Source organism: Opisthocomus hoazin, chromosome 4 (genome assembly GCF_030867145.1).
Source record: "Opisthocomus hoazin isolate bOpiHoa1 chromosome 4, bOpiHoa1.hap1, whole genome shotgun sequence".
NCBI classification, from domain to species: Eukaryota; Metazoa; Chordata; class Aves; order Opisthocomiformes; family Opisthocomidae; genus Opisthocomus; species Opisthocomus hoazin.
In genome coordinates this window covers 602,561-621,308 of record NC_134417.1, presented here as the reverse complement: position 1 = coordinate 621,308, position 18,748 = coordinate 602,561, and the positions used below count along the sequence as shown (strand labels likewise).

Genomic DNA, 18,748 nt, shown 5'->3' with positions numbered 1-18,748 from the left:
ATTTTCCAAAGTGAATTCTCTTTTTCAGTTCCTTTCTATGTGCACATTTCCCTATGAAATACCAGTCTTACAGAGCTGACACACCCAGAACTCCCATTTAAAATTGATGGAAGTCTTGAATGTGTAACAAATGCAAGGCAGTGCAGAAAAGGGAATATTTCTGTTGAAAATAATTTTGTTTTCCTTGGATTTTCAAAATATCTGTATACCAATAGCTGCACTTGTACCAACCGCACTTCCCTATTTTTAATTTAAGAGCAAGTTTAGCAAATATAAAGTAAATCAAAATCAATTATAATTAGTATCAATCCTACCCTAAAAATGATTTTTTTAGTTACTCTGAAGCATAGCAGTTTGTGTTAGAAAGGTATTTTTTGTCCAGCAGCATTACATTGGTGTGGGGAACAGCACAGATTTTAGTTGTGCGAATAAGCACATTCAGAATGTGTCTGAATGGAGAATTTGAATGTCCAGTACAACTTTATTGGAATTTAGAGTAAACACCAAAAGCAAATTAATATAAGTTAAGGTTTTAAATTCTTTGGCTTTAATTAGTCAAGATAACTTGCAGATGGCTCTACAGATAGAATAATTGAAGTGATCAGGAGTCGAAAACTCCCTGCTTTCTAATGGGAATATTATTAAAAATTCTACTAAAAAATTATTAAGATTTAGACTTCCAACACAGAAATAAGTAAATCGAAGAGTTGCTGATCTTACGGTGTGTTCTGTATGCTTTCACTTTGTTAAAATTTAATGTAGAATTCCACAAATGCTGAAAAATTATAGAAAAAAGCTGAAAAAAGTTGAGAGTTTCTGGGAGCTGAGTTCTTAAAATACCGTTGTATGATAACTTAAGGCCCTAATTTAAGAGAAGGAAAAGAAGTATCTTGATCTATACTTACAGGAGATATTAAGAGAGTTTTCAATCGGGCATCAAACAACGGGTCAGGGAACTGCAGTGAAAGTTGAAGTTCGGTGAATTCCTATGTGAATACACATAGGAAGATACCTGCATTCTTGACTGTAGAGTATAGTTTGTCTATAGACCAGTTTACCCAGGGAAACTAGTAATGGCTGTTTGAAAGCTTTAAATATGCAGAGGGTGGCTTTCTAAAGCATATGCCTAATTTCAAGCACATTTTTTTGGGCTGAACACATATACTTTTGCATTTGGTTCCACTGTAAGAATTTATAGATGAAACACTATGAATGATGTTATATTGGAAGTGAAGTTTGAAAATCTGTGTGCTTAAAACATTGTTCTGGAGTGATACTATGTATATACTTAGGCAATAGGTTTGATTTTACATATCTTTGTGTACTTCTTTTCTTAGGCCCCACATTGCATCAACAGTAATAAATACATTATTACTATTTATACATTTTATTTATACACTAAAAGATTCTATAAAAGCAAGAAGAAGAAAAGGTTGTGACTTCCAAGTCAACCACCTACAACCACTCAAAATCAGCTGTATAAGCAACATCAGTTCCCTTGTGCACATGCATAATAATCTTTAAGTGCATTAGCACACTGTTTTTCCAACTGGAAGTTATTCTCTCCTTCAGTGTACTAAAGAGATTATGTCCAATTTATAAGCAGGTACTCGGTGTTTTGCCTTATATCTCCAAATGCCTGTTGGTGGATTTATGAGGAATGAATCAGACTGAATGTCTACAATCACTTTCTAAAATCAGAGCATATGCTAGAAGCTCATGGGGAGAGATTTGATACGGTCATTGATTTTAGTTCTGAAATAGTTTGCTTCCTCTGTAACATTTTGGTAAGATGCAGAAGTGACTGAAACTGTATCATGTCATGATCGACAATGAATGCCCATTAAGAGCCAATAAAGAAATAGACGATTCTATTGCTGTAGATAATGCAGAGCTAGGCATGTTCAGAAAAAATTAATTATGAGATGAGAACATGCTTTACATATAAGGCCATAATTAATTAACAGCATGCACATATAATTGTACAGGTTTTCAAAATGATGCTTGGTTTATGCCCATCCCTTATTATTTAAGTAACTTTTTTTTCAGTGTGTGTACTTTCTAAACTCCATACTAGAATTCTCTAAGCACGTGCTTATCCATCAGCCTTTCGAGCTTTTTCAGGTAAATATCCAACTAGGAGGTTTACAGATACTAAATTTAACCACTCAAAGAACTGGCTAAGTAGGAAATGAATAAAACATGAAATACTGACTTGTCAGAGTTCTGTGATCCTTCATGAGCTTTTAAGGAGCATTATGTTAAGGTCCACAAAGAGAATTTTTAGTTTATGAATCAATATCTTGATAGGCAGTAAAACCTCTACCACATTCAAATGCCCGCCTAAATCATGTGGAGCCAAAAGATGGTACAGGTGCTAATAACACAATTTTTTTTAAAGCCGTATGTGCATAATTGTAAGTCTGCAGATCACTAACTCACTGTATCCTCAGCATTCTCTTGGGTCTGTGCCTTGCTAGCTATACTTACCTGCCTCTTGTCATATTTCTGCTTTGAAATTTTAACTTATTATCCACTTCAAATCTTAGAAATTATTCTATTTATTTGCTCTGTGTTTATTATTTATATACTGCATACATAGAGACAAACTCTCAAAATGGCAAAACAGCATTTCCTTCCTGTGCCATGGGTATAAGTTTGGGGAAGTGAAGAAAAGGTGCCCTCTCCTAATTGTCATGATTATTTTGTTCTCGTCATCCTTTCCTTGCAAGACTGTCGTGGTTTAGCCCAGCAGCCAGCAACTAGGACCATGCAGCCACTGGCTGGCAACTGGGATCACGCAGCTGCTCACTCACTCATTCCTCGCCCGCAGCGGGTAGGGAGGAGAATGGGAAAACAAGTAAAACTCGTGGGTTGAGATAAAGACAGTTTAATAAGACAACAAAGGAAATAGTAATAATAATAATAATAATAATAGTAGTAGTAGTAAAGAATATGCAAAGCAAGCTATACACAGTACAATTTGTCTCACCACTTGATGACCAATTTGCAGCCGGTCCCCGAGCAGTGACCGGAACGTGGATGTCATGGATTTTACAGAACTCACAAAAAAAGTGAGTCCTGCCCGCTCAGCCAACCTCAATTCATAAACTGAGCATGCCATCCATGGTGTGGAATATTTCTGCTGGGCTGGCTGCCTGGCCGTGCTCCCTCCCGGCTCCTGCATGTTTGCTCATTAGCTGAATATGGGAGACTGGAAGAAGTCCTTGATTTCTTGGCAACAGCTGAAAACCTCAGTGTTATCAACATTCTTCTCATACTAAATCCAAAACACAGCAGCTACTGAGAGGAAAATTAACTCTATCCCAGCCAAAACCAGGACAAAGACCACCAGTAAAATCAGTAGGCATGCCATGTATAGCATGTACTGAACCCTTGGTGTGGGGGGAGGGAGATGTCCTCTTCAGGTTTTCCAATATGTATGTTAAAAACCAAAGCTCTGAGCTCATAGCTTGTGTGTCGGTTTCCAACACAGGGATAAGTTTTGTGGCTGAGTAGAAAGACCTTGGAAATAAAATGAAGTCATGCAAAATCAAAAGACTTTTGTTAAAAGCCTAAGTAACTTCTCCAATCTTTGTGTATGATGAAACAAAGATGGCTTTTCTTGCCTCTGTCCTACAAATCAATATTGATTATTGGCAGTTTGAAACAAAACATCTCATAAAAAGAGCCTAGACTGACACGATTGAAAAGTGAGGCCCAAATGTTGTTTCTGTGGAATGAGTCAGCAGTCACGGATGCTACTTCTAACACTTGCCTCCGGTTCCTCTCACTGTATCTGAGACCTGCCTGGAAGAGAAATCCTAGATGGGTAGCTGAACTATGTTCAGCCTTCTTGCTATCTGGAAGTCCTGGCAGGGCACTCCCTTTGGGAAAGATTTGCTGTAAAACACTGCTAGGAGCAATATATAAAGAACAGAGCTACTGGTCAAACAGAATTTTTGCAGTAAACTTCTGGGCATGGTAATTTCAAGCATCGGTAGCATGCTTCCTACTCTGTCCTTGCCTCACTTTCATTTTCCTTTAAAATTATCTAATATGCATATATAACACAGGAGAAAAATGCCTTTTACTCCCCCGATCATCCCCTACACTCCTCATTCTTGACAGCTGGGACTTTTGCCTATAGTTATTTGGTTGTTGTTTAACACATAGAAATATGGCAAGCTGTGTAAGTTGATCTTAGCAACTGCATTCCCCTGAGGGATTCAGACAGAAGCTGCATGGTCACAGACACCTATTATTATTTTTAACTTGTTAGCATATGTGCACTCACTAGGTTTATTTTTATTTTTAAGAAAATTGATCACTTGAAATGTATTCAGTGATGGCTGCTACTGCAGAAACTGTCAGAGGTGCTATCTGACCAGGCTCGGGGCTCTGTTCAGCATAAACATGAGTAGTCACATTATGACGACTAAAAGTTGGAGGGAGGCAGCCCGCTTCTTGTCAGTATGTAAGGTGGCTTGCTGGCCTTGGAGATTCAGCTGGGTGAAGATGGTCATCAACTACTGGGCAGAGAATTCACTAAGAAGTGGCAGGAGCAGTAGGAGAGATGTGTGCAGCAGGAGAGGACAGAATTAGAAGGTGTTATTGGCAAAACGAGCTCAGCAAACAGTATTTGGTTGCCCAGTTGTTAATGGTTGCCCTTCCCCAAGATCAAATGGTACTAAACTACCTTGGATATCCCTAGTTTATGAGCTTTCTTGGCAGGTCAGATACAATTAAGTACAACCAACCCTGGCTCAGTGTCTTGGAGTTAATCAGAGTTTTGGCTTCTGACACTTAAGCTTGCTTGCTTGTTCAGGTATGGACCCTACAGAGCAGGAATGGAAGCTTGACCAGTTGTACATATACTATTTAATATCAGTTCTTAGCTGATCATGCCAAAACAGAAATCTGCAGGAGCAAACTTTTTGTTGACAGCTTAGAGAAGGGAGAATTCCTTCATTCACATCTCAGTAAAGGAACCTGTCTGCCATCTTGTTGACAGAACAGTGGGGACAGGTTGTAAATGCTGTGGTAGGGTGAGGACGTACACACAGCTTGCAGTTATGCCAGTTTGGCATGTTTCTTGTTTACCCCCAGTTTAAACAAAGATGCACAAAAATATGTTTTTAATCAGTCTTTTAGAAATGAAATAATTGGCTTGCTGCCATTGGATATTTTTTCCTTTTTTTCATCAATGACTGTCTGCAATCATTCTTATCTCTCTTACACCATCTGCTTTTGCTGATGGAGTTGGATGCAGGTGTTACATACTTTATTAATTAGAAGCCTGCTTCCTCTCTAAGGACTTTTGCTTAGCTCTTAGAGACTTTGTAATATCACTAGTAATCATGTTACTGAGTTTGATAATAATAAAAAAGCATCCAGTGGATCCTATTGGCTTGAGAACTCACTTCTATTAAAGTGGTTTGCATTATGAAAAATTATGCTGTAGAGAAATAATGGCCCATGGATAAAGCTGACCTTGATTTTCAAAATAAAAGGGGAATACTGAATTTATTCATTCCTTAATTCTCCTGAGCACTTATTCAATGCTCTTTATCCACAGGCTTCCAGGAAGCAGGTAAAAATCATTAGCCTTTGTAAAATCAGAAAAACTTAGGTAGCGACATGGTTTGGCCAAGGTCATGAAATAAGCCACTAGTCAAGAGCAAGTTAGTGAGTACAACACTTTATATTATCCACTAAAGCATGCTTGCTCCTGGGCTAACTTTAATGTAGATTGAAAACCTGAACTCAGTTTAAGTGCTTTGTCATTGCCATTAAGGCTGCCTACGTTTTCCCTTCAAAGATTTTTTCAGGATCTGAATTCCCTGCACGAGCTGTGCATTAATAACTGTAACTGTAATCTATAACTTAATTGTATTTATTCTGTGGCAAAGTTTTGTAGTTGCAACTGCCACTTCTTATCTTCATCAGGTAAAGGTTGCATTACTCAGACATTGAACTGGAATGCTGATTGATGGTTTTTGAATTAAAAGCATCTATAGAAAGCAGTATGGGTTTTTTTCTTTGACGCTTCTGTGACAAGGACAATGTAGCTAAGAAAATATGTATTCCCCTTAGATTGTTCATGTCTGACCATAAAAGCTGAAATGTCATTTTAATGCAGGGTCCCATCCATTAGAATAACATTTTAAAGAATCCATTATGTCAATCAGAAATAGTCCTTTTACTTCATCTAGAGAACACTTATAGGGATACTTTCAAATATCTTAGACATCAAGTTTTCACATACCTCATAAGTGGTATAATGTGATGATGGAAAGATTTTGTTTGAAGTTCTAGAATCCAGATGAACAGAAAAAGTCGTATCAGCTGTTGCAATTAGTGCACACTTTTGAATTCAGTGTAGCCATTTAGATAAAGATTAAAACCATTCCTGTGATAACCTTAAGGACCTAAAGCCACTGTCCCAGAAGGACTGTAAATTAGGTCCAGATATATCGATAAAAAAACACAATAATATTCTGCCTGTTTGTTTTCTTTCCCTGTGTTGCTACCAGTGTAGAGCAGTTACAGAACTGTTATCCTAGTCCTAGGAAAATTCCTAGGAAGGTGAATGTATCTATTTCTTGAATGCTTTCTTTTTGCCATAAATCAGTTTTACTGCTTCAGCTAGAAAAAATTACTAGCTCAGTAACCCAGAGGCAAACTCTTCTAGGTAACTGAAGGCTATCATCCGGTGTTGTTGCATATCTCTTACAACATAGGCATAAGTCTCTATTTCCTGTCGATTAAGGGATGCTCTGTGTTGTATATCTCATAAGTTTGTTTCTCTCACAGTGCTGTATGGTTATTCTTTTCTGCCTGCATCTCCCACTCCACAACAGCATTCCTGCTGTAGGAAAGGCTTTGGCTTCATTCCACCATATCCTATTCGAAAAATGAAGTGAGTGTTTAATTCTCCAGTTCATCCTGGAACTTATTAGAAAATAATTTGTTGTATTAACAGTGGCGTTCAGATGTCTGTCTGTCCTTGTGGTGAATTTCTGGCTTTAAGTTGGCAGTTATCTGATAGAAATAGCATTTAAGATGGAAATTTGTAGTCATCTTTAAAAAAATGTAATTTGAAAAATCCAAATATTGTCTGATGTAGTTAAATGAATCAGTATGCTCTGTGTTACTAAAATGCAAATGCAACATACCTGACACTGGAAGACGGCTCTTTAAGCATGTATACAATCAGTCAATTTAAGAATCATTGGTGGTAGGCCAAGCAATGTAACGCAGGACATATTGCTGAAGTTAACATTTCTCCCAGACATCTGACAGGATAGGTTCTTAATAGCAGTGGTACCATGTGGCTTCAGAAACTGGATGCAGGTGCATGCAAAGCAGGAGGAAGGATCATTTGTATCTGATTTATTGATGTTGCCACTGGTTGTCTGAACTGAAACAGGGAATTGATAAATACGGTAATTTCAGTTTTCAAGAAAAAGTACGAAGCACATTTAATATAGAAAAGATACAAATGAAAATAAGGTTTCTTAAAATATGTATTTTAGAAGAAAGTTTATAGATATAGATACACATTTGTATATATAAAATATAACAGCATGGCAGACTGTCTTTCACTAGTAGAGTAGAAGAAAAGAGAAAAAGAATTGAACTGGGTGATATCCACATTGAAAAACTACTGAGGCCTAAATACAATTTAAGATTAGGAAGTGTTTCCCCAAAAATTCACAGTCATGATCATGATGATATGTTTCTCAGTTTATATGTGAAAAGCAAGTTAACAAATTGATTAGGGCAGTTACTTTTCAGAGAGTATTTGAAAGTTACTTTTCCAAATTTCCATTAAAAGCTTCCTAGAAATGATGAGAACCATAAGGAAGGAAGGAAGGAAGGAAGGAAGGAAGGAAGGAAGGAAGGAAGGAAGGAAGGAAGGAAGGAAGGAAGGAAGGAAGGAAGGAAGGAAAGGAAGGAAGGAAGGAAGGAAGGAAGGAAGGAAGGAAGGAAGGAAGGAAGGAAGGAAGGAAGGAAGGAAGGAAGGAAGGAAGGAAGGAAGGAAAGGAAGGAAGGAAGGAAGGAAGGAAGGAAGGAAGGAAGGAAGGGAGGAAGGGAGGAAGGGAGGAAGGGAGGGAGGAAGGGAGGAAGGGAGGAAGGGAGGAAGGGAGGAAGGAAGGAAGGAAGGAAGGAAAGGAAGGAAGGGAGGAAGGGAGGAAGGAAGGAAGGAAGGAAGGAAGGAAAGGAAGGAAGGAAGGAAGGAAGGAAGGAAGGAAGGAAGGAAGGAAGGAAGGAAGGAAGGAGGGAAGGAATACTTATTGAAGGATGTAAAAGTTTATTTTTTGGTACTTAGTGCAAAATGAAAGTATCTACTCCGGTCTCTAGAGAATTTTCCCACTTGCCCCTTTCAGACTGTGTTTAAAGTTATAGTTTCTAGTTGTTTGGCTTCGCCTTGATTGTATGGGAATTTCCAGATGATCAGAGATTTGAGCAGATCAAAAACGAATATGGAAACAAGCATCTCCTTGTTATGAACATAGCCACAGACTGTCAGGTGTGTGAAAGCAGTGCAAATGAAGCATCAGCTTTGGCCCCTGTGATAGCAACAATGAAAAAAGAGCTTGGGCTGAGAAGTGTATCTTCAGTACCATTAGACTCCTTCTGAGGAGTCTCCCTTCATGACAGTGGGAAAACATAGTCCTGTGCTGAAATGAAATGTGTTAGATATCTGGGTAGCTTTTTCTACCTTGCTCAATGTAAACTGAAGTCTTTGTAGTAAGCTATGTATCCGTTAGAATGCTGTTTATCATTGCCTTTGTTGCTAGTAAAAGACAACCCTGTCAGGGAAAATAAAGTGTATTGGTTATCAGGCTATTGTGCTCCATTGCTTCCCAGTTGGAAGATGAACTTTTTGGGGAGATGACTGCTGCCTGAATTAGCTCTGTTATCAAGAGATTGCAACTAATGGGCATTTAAAGATAGAAAAAAAAAGTCTGTTAGAACATTATTCAACATGAGAGGGGAAAAAATAATCCCCTTCCCTCTGTGTGAATAACATAGCTACCAGCAGTCATAAGGATTCAAATAGCACCATACTGTAACAGTGACAGTGGCAAAGTACAGCACGGTTGGAAGGTATACGAGCCCTACTAATGGAGAGCTGTGAAATTGCTTTATGCCTGCCATTCATTGGAATAGGCTGATTGTCTTTGAAGGGTGGTTTGCGATCTCTGTTCAACAGCGTATCCTTCACGTGTGAGTAAAGGTGATATTACTGCGTTGCAATCAGAGATATCTGGGGTTTCAAAGAAGGCGTCATATCATTATATAACCTTTTATATAGTGTCTGTTAAATGAACACTCATTAGACTGAGTCTCCAATGGGTTGCTTTGAAAGCAGCCCCAAACTCTTCCTCTTCCCCCCTATTAATACCTTTTTCATTAGTGTCTGACCATGCAGGCTGCTGATTAATCTGCCTTTTATCTAGTCAGCACATCTACATAACTTTTTGCTTTCTGTCAGTGGATAGCATTGTGCTTTAATAGTTTTCCTGTCAAGGTAGAGATCTCAGTACCTTGCAGTATCCCACTCAAGCACATTTGCCATAAAGACAGTAGATATAATTTAGACATCTAATTACAACAAGTAAAAATATTTGCTTTTCTCTTAAACATGGAAATACCTACTTTTGAAATGGTTGGTGCAGTTACAGATAGTTTGGCAATCCTTTCAAGGAAAAAAATAAAGAATTTTATGTGTGTTATCTCAGCAAATACTTTCATTTCAAAGAGATCAAATTATCAACAAATAAGCACTGAAATGACTCATGGTGCAGCTTTACAAGGCTGAATCTTCCAAAATTAAGGAGCACTTGCACCAGAAAAGAAAGGAATATGGAGAAAGGGAAATCTTCCTGCTCTGCCCAAGTTGTTTCATGAAAACCTTTTTTTACGCTATGGAATGCACATTGCACAACAGCACATAATGCGCTCAAAAAAAGGTTGTAGCAAGTCCAGGAAAAGCTTTACCTCACAAAGTAATACTTCTTATGATAAGTGCCCTTTTCTGTGGATACCTGTTACCTTTATTTTTTCTCTTGACATGTAGAGGCATTTTTTAGGAGGAGGAATTACCAAGCAAGATACGAAGTCTGCCGTACTGTATTTAGGCACATGATCCAACGTCTTGAGGTTTTGTGCTTCAGAGGTGAACTGTAGTGATCCTTTGGTCAGCTCTATTATTGAAAGCTGTATTTTGCTATTGATGATTGTGTTGTGCTGGGGCTATTTTATTTTCATCATGTGGGGGGTACTTAAAAGAAGAACAATGTTATTTAATTGGGGATGTACTCTACATTTGCCTCCACTTTACTAAGATTTAGGCCTTCCTGCTTCAAATCTTTAGTGTCTGATGAGAGAATCTGATTAATCTGAACTGATCTGGTTTTTTGTACTGAAAATCATTCGCTTACTTCAGGGGAATACATGACTGAGAAGGCAACAAAATGTTCCTGAAGTTACATAAGCTGGAGTGGGAAGTGCTGCATGACACTGGGCCGGCTTTTCAAAGCATTTACGTGGCTGCAGATCGAAAAAAGCTCTCCTAAAAAAATTCACATGATGTTCAAGCAAATTAGGTACTTAATACCTGTTAATTTTAACTAACAGTTAAGCACTAAGGTTTTTGAGTGACCTTCAGCAGTTTAAGTGCCTATCTGTTTCTTTGGCCACCAAAATACGTATGGAAATATAGTGAAAAATATATGCCATCATGCTGGGAGTTGGACACAAATGGAATTTTGTGTAATGTGATACTTCAAATGTTTACAAGGCAGACTTGCTGAGTTAGAAAAATACATTGTAAAGGATTGTACACATGCTGCAAAAAATATTCTCTGACATAATCCTGCATATGTTTTTGGGAGACACTTGCTTTGTGTTCTGTTGCGCAAAAGATGACAAGGAAAGTTTCTAATGGAAATTTGAGGTTTTTTGGTCCTTGAGGAGCTGGACCCAGACTGTTAAGAGACTATTTTACTATGGAACGCTGATGATCTGCTTATTTTCTGTTTTGCTTGATAGGGAATGAGTCATCTGTTTCTGCCTCATTTAGGACAGCGTGAAATCTAGTTTGCAGTTCTTGTTTGTCTAGCTCCTAAGTCAGCCCCCGTGTCTGAGATCAGTTGAAGCTGATCTCAGACGAAGGTGGTTTGATGTGTTACTGCTGCAGAGTGTTGTGAAAGCTGTTCTGTGCTTTCTGCTGTTTTTTAGGTGTAATAGGTCTAAACCTCACAAGTAATTCTTTCAGAATTCTTTCAGAGTAATCTGTGAGCAGCTCTTAGGAACTGAGAAAGTATCTGTGTTTGTATGTGAAATAATGGAACATAATGTGTTGCAGTAAAGGAGTAGTGTTGACTAGCTTTCTCGATAGGGGTATTTTAGACCATATGTTGCCTATAAGGATTGTCCTGAGTAATTAGGTGTCTCTGATGAACACTGGTATCAGCAATACAGTGGAGAGGACTGCCTGCATTACAGTGAACTACATTGTCATACCTAAAAATGAGTGTTTGAAGGAGCTGCTTGGTAGTGTGTTTGAGTAAGTTCTTTGCTGTGTTGCTGTAACATATATAAAATGGCGTTTTTTTCCCCTTTTCGTCTCCAAAAATAAACTTGGAAATGTCAGCTTCGAGAATGGCAGCATATTTCTTGACAGGATGAGTGAAAGAACACACAGTCATTTCACAGAAGTGCTACTGAAATGTGTTAACTCCTTCTGCATGCCTTTAACATGCCCAGCTGGAGAGAAGTGATGGGAATTGTAATGATTATGGATAATAAGCATCAGTGTCTTGGTAAGAAAATATAAATTGGATCATGCTAATTTAGAATTAGAAAAGGGGAGTAATGAACTGCTGTGAGTCTTTTTGCACTTGATTGAATGTTAAATTTCAGTGAGCTCGTCAAAAAAGCGATGTTTTCTCAACAACTGACAGAGGCTGTTGTGTTTGCTAAAAGTTTTATGAAAACTTTTAGAGAGAGAGTTTTATGAAAGAAAAATATGGTGAAGGATATTAAATACAGAGATAACATCTTCTGGCTTGAGCTACAGATCAGTAAAGGCTAGGAGAACATTGTGGCATAATGTTAGTCATATTACGTGGAAATCACAAAGGGGTGTGTTCTGCATACATTGCACTACAGAATATATCTGAAGATTAAATGCTCTAGCGACATTAAAGGCATTTCATGAGATTAATTAACACCATTCATTTCATAATGTTAATTAATATTAAAATAGCTGTTTAGGTAATGGAATCTGGTTTAATTTGTGTTCTTTTGTGCTAGCAAAATATTTTGGTATCTATCAAAAGATCCTGGATTTCTAGAATACAGAAACAAAAAATTAACAGTTCTTAGACATACATGTATTTTGCATAGATTAGATTATATTTGCACTCACATCAAATATCCAAGCTTGAAGTACTGAGATAAATGTTTTATATCCTTATTTGCACTGCTAAAATTAATATGTATGTTCTGAATTATTCATATAAAACAGAAACCAAATCATTTTCCAAATGAAAATATCATCTGTACAGATTATGCTATTAGCTCCAACATAATCAACTTGTTAAAAAATATTAGTGCTGCTAATTTTTCTTCTCTCTTTCTCACCCTTCCCTCTCCTCCTACTCTTAAAAGACAATCCTGTTTTCTTTACAGATCATGCCACTACAAAAGGTTTTAGTTCTGTGCGTGATCCTTTGCATTTGCAGGTACTTTATGCTTTTCAAATCATACTGAAACTTCTTTCATGTTCTGCTCTGTGAAAGTCTTATTTCTTCGTCATTGCATGTTCTAAGCACACAACCCAAATTAATATTTTTCCTGTTTTTGTTATGTAATAATAGGGTCAGATCAGAAGGTGAACACTCACAAATACCATGAAAAAGGCAGCTGAGGGTCACACTAAATGTTTAATATTTATTGCTAAATGAGGTTGAAAAACTGGTGAAGTATAGGACTCAGAAGTGTCCTTTCTGTGAGGAGCCTCTTAAACTGCTATTCATCTGCCTAGTCTGCTCTCTGCTGTGAGACAGTGGACATTTTACTACTTAAACCTGGAAGAATGTTTAGTACTACTAAAAAAGTGTGTTTAGAACTTATTAAAGTGCTTGGAACCTTGAATTAGCACAGTGAAGTTTAAAATAAATGTTTGCATAATTCTGGCAAGTAGAGAATGTGTTATTTCCCAATTTTCATGCTATAAAAAGTGTCTTAGTAGTTTTCTTACTTCTAAAAAAGAAGAATTGTCTTCACAATATGTGAATGAAATATTTTTCGCTTATATCTGTGAAGCAGGAGACAGATGTGAAACCTGAAAAACGTGAAGTGGATCTCAAGAGACTCATCTCAGCATTATCTTGTCCCCTCTGCAATGCTAACAAAGATTTTCCTAAACTCAGTTCATTTTCTCGGTCCTCCAGTATATTCCTGTTGTTTCTGCTGGTTTCTCAACAAGTATTCTCTTCGGACTTGTCCCCATTAGGCCTTAAATACCTTGTTGGATGATACTGGTGTCCGTCTGCTACCTTAAGTACTAGAACAGAGGGCAGCATGTTGTCAAGCATTAAGATTGTTGACTTTAAAGTTAGGCAGTTCCTCTAATTTTGCTTACATTTTACACCTGATTTGCACAGAAATGGTAACAGATAGACAGTGATAGACTGCACTTTTCCACCAGTATTCTAGAGGAGTAACACATTAACTTCTAAATTGACTGGGATCTTAGAATTGTAACTTGAAGTAACTTGGAGAACTGTAAAATAGTAATTAATAGCAAATCAATAATTAGGCTTCGTGCTTAGTATATTTTACACAAAGTGTTATGTTTAGGGTGTAAACTATCTGTTTCCTATGCTTCATGCTTTGAGAAAGTTTCTAATGAATAGCAGATTAAACTAGACCACAAATGCAGTACATTTATAATTGTACTGCCAGGCTTTTTTCTCCAAACTTGGGCTCTGCTCTGACTGAAACTATCCTGGATGTATGTCTGTGCCTTTGTGAATTCACAGTATACTGTGAATAGTTGCTAAGAAGCTTGCAGCTTAAGGACTCCCACTATTTGTATTAGTGGAGCCATCCTAAGAATGGGATAGTAGAAAACTGTCAACCAACTTATTTGTCCTCTGTGGTGTAAACACTGAAAGTGGAGTTTTAGCTAAGCAAACAAGGTCTTGCAGCAAGAGGTGGAAAGAAATAATGTAATACTGCAACTACACTCACAAAAGCGAAACTTCAGCAAATGCAATTCTTGAGAGATAAATACTGGAGATATTTCATTTTAATTTCCAACTGCTATAAAAAACTTAATGACCGGTTTGTGTTCCTCTGTTCTGCCCAGAGGCTACTTTTAAGTGTGTATAACCAAGGAGCTGAGATCAAGCAAGCAGTCTTTTGCATTGATGTTTTCTTTAACTACAACTGAACGTACAAAACTTGTGCTTAATAGCTACCGCACTCACCATAAACCAGGAAGTCCCTTTTCACAAATTTATACCAAAAACTTAGTTTTATTTTTGAACACTTCCATGCGCCTTTCTTCAACTGTATAGGAAAGACTTTTGTAAAAACAGTGAGGTTAGTGCTTCCAAGCAAGTACCTCCATGGAGCTCCCTGTTTGGGGGCTTTGCGGGGTCTGAGCAGCCTCCAGCCTAGAGCTGTAGCCTTTTGGTAGAGCTGTTAAGGTACCTGGCCCAGTTCTGGCACTGGAGCTTGATGCTGTGGAGAGTGCCACTAATGTGGCGTGCTCTGCTCCTCTTGGAAGTTGCGTGGGAATTCATGGTGGGGATAAGCCCCAATTGTGTATTGTCCAAATGAGCACAACGTCCTCCGCTGGGCAGGGCAGGGCAGGGCAGGAAGGAATATGATCTAATTATTGGGAGCATTCCCTGGGGAAAGCAAGCGTTGTGTAAACTAAGGCAGTTTCCAGAGAAAACAATTATGGAAATGTATGAAACAATCATGAGATTCAGGTGAGGGGAGAGGGGGGGAAGGAAGGAATGATAAGAAAGCCGGTAGAAACTAGCTGTACTCCAGACCTTCTTACTCGGACTATGTTGGGTAGAGAGTGAGTTGAAGGGAAAGAGGGAAGAGGAACAGGAGGAAGGTACGGGAGCAGTAAGTTAACAGTGGGTTGGATACCTAGGACTGGAACAAATTTCAGCATCTAAGCTGTAGACTGATCTGCAAAGAAAGGACTGAAATTATGGGGAAGGAATAAAGCAGCCAGATAAGAGAGAGGTGCAAATCCAAACTTACGGATGCATTTCAGAAGTAGACATAAGTTTAGGGGGTTTATAATGAAAAGATCTGCACAAAATATTTTGACAATGTTACAGAAAGTTGAAGTTGACATTATCAAACCAAAATTAATTTTCTTCCTGGAAAAATCAGATGAATATCTGAGAAACTTTGGATGAGTTTATAGCTGTAGTCTGTTACATACCTCAGGTAGATTAAGTTTGGTTGATCCCTAATGCTTGTTTAATTCTCTGTATCTTCAGCAAAGCTAAGCAGGTTGCTCATAGCTGTGTTACACATTGCTGCTTCTATTTTCACAGTAAGTTTGGCCAACTGAACTTTCAGGCTCTGAATTTTGCTCCGTTGCACCATGCTTGCTAAAAACATGGTCCTCTCTCTACTTTTTCCATAAAAGTGAAATTTCATATGCACAACATGCCTTCGTGTGCTATAAAGGCAGCACATATGTATTCTTTCTCTGTGTGACCTTCACTGAAAAGCCATAGAACTATAAAAATGTGGCAGTAAGTTCCTCAGTCTTCTTCAGAAAATCACACCCACCTAGAAAGTGAGCATAAAAGCCCAGACTGTGAGAACTGAAGATGCGGAACAGTCATATTTACAGAACATATTAGCTTTAATGTACTCTTCAGCTTTTGTCATCCAGAGTTTTCTGGATTGAGCATAATATCAAGACTGGATTTAACTTTTCGAAACAGTGAAATGCACCTTTTTGCCTTTCCATTCACACTGCTGCCGTAAGCGCTGGTCTTTCCATACAAAATGAAAAATGCCCATTATCTGGAAGTAATGCAATTGTGCAGAAATGCAGGGTTGGTATTGACAAGCCATAGCCAAAATTCCATGGAAGATCAATAAAATAAACATGAAGTTGGATTCCTGAGTATTAGGCAAATCTGGATATGAATTCACTGTGAAGCTCTCGGCTACTAAGTAGCTTTGAAAGTAGTCAGGGAGCCTGATGCTTGTCAAGTAACTGTTGAATGTAATGCATTCAGTAAGCAGCTATTTTATGGAGGAAGTTTTCAATTACATTTTCTGAGGACAAGTTGTTAAAGGTTTACGGAAAACAGTATAGCTAATTTCATACACGTTATTTGGAGAACATCGTCATGGAAGCAATGAATGAACATAATTTCCTTTTCCAAGGGAAATGGTTGCTGCAGTAGAGCTAAGAGGTTACAATTATAATGACAAGCATTATGAGCAAGCAAGCATTATGAGCAAGCAATTGAGATGGTTTGAAGAGAGTGTATTCAAATTTAAATATTTCTTAAGTTTCTGTATTTTACATATGTGAACTGTGGAAGTACTTCCTGAGCTTGCCTTTTCTCCATAATTAGAAGCAGGTTACATTTCTTCTGGTTGATAAGCCATTAGTTATTAGTACGGTCTAAATTTGCCCTTGTACCAAATGATCCAAAGGGGAAAAGCTGTCTGTTTGATTACAATAATAATAGCTTTTAACAACTGGATATACTTAGCTAGATGTTAATTGATCCACTTACAACCTTCTGCAAAAAGAGTTTGTGAATGTTATACAAGACTGCAGGGAGCTGCAGGCAAAAATTAGAAGACATCTAGTGAATTAAGGGTTATGAACTGTCAAGTTCTGTTGAAGGAAAACTACATTTCAAAAAAGGTCTCAGTCAGTGCTGAACATTAAAGAGAATTAGACACAGTTTAATGGTGGATAGTGGTGTGAACCATCTCTTTATTTTGTAGTTTCAGTTTTCACGAGAAGGAAAATATAGGTTATCAGAAAAAATTAAGATCTGTTATAAATGAGAAGTTGGAGTTCATTCCTTATTTTCCATTGTTCTCTTGCTTTCCTTGGGGCTGAACAGTGGAGAGATACCTGGAGGGTGTGTATCGTTATGAAATCAATAATTTAGAAACTTGAAGGAAAGAAGTTTCTGTGTCCAATAATCTTTTAAGAAAAACATATGACCGATGCACTGACATTTTGCAACTGGGATATCCCCAACTTTGTGTAAGGTGATAAATAACATTTTAAGTAGACAGCTATTTGCAATTTCATTTAAGCAGAGCAGTGTTTTTAACCCAAGATACGCATGTTTCTGATCCTTTTCCCTCCCCCACAACCTTTCTATCTTATTTAACTGTAAGGAGTTTTGACTTGTCCCACTCCAAGTACAAGAAAACTTAGTCACCATTAACTGCTGGTCTGTATATCAGTCAGGAGGGATACCCATTTATCTGTGGAACATAGCTAGATGGCTAACACATTCTTCCATGAGAGTAAAACAGCTTCTGCATGTATCTGGTTGACTAGGCTCAGGTGTAATTCCCAGAGTCTTCCTTAGGCATGAGTATTATGTATTGCCAAGAAAAAAATTGCAAGGGAACTTAAAGTAAACAATTGCATTACAGATATCTGTAATTCTAACTAGTATGAGCTACAGCTGTTGTAATAGTAACACAAGAATTTACATGGAGAGGAGTATTAGTCACCTGTTTATCACGTGGGGATGCTGAAGTCTTCATGGATAATATTTTCTGTCTACTTTCATATGTAAAGTAAAAACCAAAACTTTACAAAATTGAATGAGATGTCCGTTACAGTACATCTGGTGCTACACTCCCAATATATATAGCACAGTTGAAATACCATAGTTCAGAAAGTTGATCATCCCTGCTCTACTGACTTTATAGTTTACAGTGACTGTTTCTGAACCTCCATTTCTTCATGTTAGATCATGCTGCTAGCTTTTCTAAACAGGCTTAATAATAGTGCATATCTTAAAACTGTCTCTGGTTAGTAGAGAATGGCGGCATTTGTTGCCATTTACATGTCTAAAATTTCTCTGTCTCAGTGTTGGGTTCCCAAAGAAGGCAAAAGCAATGTTATGCACAGGGCTTGCAGCAGAGTAGGGGAAGGTATGTTCCCACTTTTGTACACCTCAGACTCTGCCATAGCAACTTCCCCACTGATTAAGTCCCTGAAAATGTCTGATAACAGTTGTTACAGGAGACAATATACTGTGTCCTGTGCTAAAGGTCTGATCCAAACAGACACCCTGTATCCTTGTGGCTTTTTGAGCTTGATGTGAAATCGCAGTGCTAATTGTATATCTGGTGTGTTGACAGACTGAAAATATGACAATTTGTTTTGCAAATTACTTTTACTATAGCTAGTGATTAAATCACCATTGTAAACTGCTAGGCCAGTGCTTTGTTACACACTCAGCCTGCATGAGAATATGAGGACTATGATGGGTTGTAAAAAAATCTGCAAACGATATTGTACAAAGCAATGCTAGTCATATCTTCTGTGTACAATTACATACAGTTTCTGGCAGTGATCTTCTTATTAGTTTCTCCAGAATAAGAAAAGAAAAATGAATGGGCAGATATTGGCTAAAGTGTTTAGAAAAGAACTGCCCCTTGGCCATGCTTCTGTATGTACTGTTTT

At 37.8% G+C, this 18,748-nt stretch overlaps 1 protein-coding gene across 1 annotated transcript in view; it reads left to right on the top strand.

Moving 5' to 3' along the window:
* The window catches only part of CLSTN2 (calsyntenin 2), a 527,602-nt gene that overhangs the window by 31,154 nt on the left and 477,700 nt on the right, over positions 1–18,748 (top strand). The gene's annotated exons all lie outside the window — the stretch shown is intronic.